The sequence below is a fragment of the Phaethon lepturus genome, unplaced genomic scaffold, assembly GCF_000687285.1.
Source record: "Phaethon lepturus isolate BGI_N335 unplaced genomic scaffold, ASM68728v1 scaffold399, whole genome shotgun sequence".
Lineage (NCBI taxonomy): Eukaryota > Metazoa > Chordata > Aves > Phaethontiformes > Phaethontidae > Phaethon > Phaethon lepturus.
The window spans coordinates 156,120-157,596 of NW_010560982.1; positions in this window are offsets into that span (position 1 = coordinate 156,120).

The following is a 1,477-nucleotide window of genomic DNA, read 5'->3' on the forward strand; positions in this document are numbered from 1 at the left end:
AGTGTTCTCTGTTAAAAGGTAAGAAGTGCAAGAGGCATAAAACCTCAGGAAGGAGGATTTTGTGAAGAGACAGACAATGATATAAGCATAGACAATAATAACCTGCTGCTCATGTCTGACATTAAATGGGCGTAATCAAAATATTGTAATAGTAAGCACCGTGAAATTTGAGACATTAGTTGTTCTATGTATCACAGGAATTTGAAGAAGCAGGAAGTAAACAGTGTTAGTGCAAAGGGGGGTTGGGTTTTTTTTCCTCCTAACATAGCCACCTGAAAATATTCACAAGTATCATGTACTGATTTACTTCACTATATATATATATATATATGTATGTTAACAAAACCTGAGTTACACATTCTTCTTAGGAATTTAGTACAGAAAGTCACAAATATTATAACTGATGCATTTTAGAGGTGGGTTTTTTCCCTGAATGAAACAAGTAATGGAAAAACGTATGTTTTCAAAAAGCAAAGGTAAGCAAAAATAGCAAATTAAATTAAGGTACAGGATGATAATGACTATGGCTTTATAAAAATAAAAATTCAGATTTGGTTTCTTCAGCACCTTATGGATGGCAAAAGCTTCTACAGCGTTTCTCATGGGTGAAGGATTGAAATTATCAAAATGTATGTAGTCTCTGTAGCATTTTGTACATATGTTTGCTTTTTTGTACAGAGCCATTTGGTTGTTGATTTAAAAAAAAAAAAAATCAAGTTCCCTATTTGATCTTCGCCCTCTTCACATACAGACCATTTCAATGCATTTTTCTTTTCTTGCTCTATTTACCATAAGCACATCTGGATAGTGCAATTCTGTAAGATAGCATTTTATGCAAAATTTTATTAATTAAAATATGGTTTACCAGCCAAATCTAAATGTACATATGTCTTTATTATTGAGAAATGTCTTTAAGACAAAGGTAAAGAAACATCTTTGTGCAGCATACCTTTATTATTGCAGATTTCATGGCAAAAGCTTTATATTCAAAGGCTTTCAATTTTAAACTAAATCTGCATGCAGCTTTGCTGTGAGATTAATACCTATCTTTGATGCCATTTATGATTGAAGACTTAAATATCTGTTGCCTGTGATATTTAAAAAGTACTGTTTCTACTCTGTAACTGATTTTAGAAAAATACAGGTTTTTCATACCTGGCTTTCAAGTAACTGACTTTGAATTCCTACAAGCAAAAGGTCTCTGTGGTTTTTTTTCTTGAATAGACTTCTAATAAATTTTGCTTGGAGTACACAACTGTTTCCCTCATCATTTCTCAAAATACATGTAACTTATTACTAAAGGGTTGCAAACCACTTAACTCTTCAACCTTACACGCAAATAGTTTTGCCTTGTACAGAGATTTGCGCACACACCGCCCCTCCCAGCACCAAGCATACATTGCTTATATATATGGGGAACTAGCAGTGCCCACACCACTCTCAGTTGGTCCCTAAAACACTTGAATACAAGAGATAC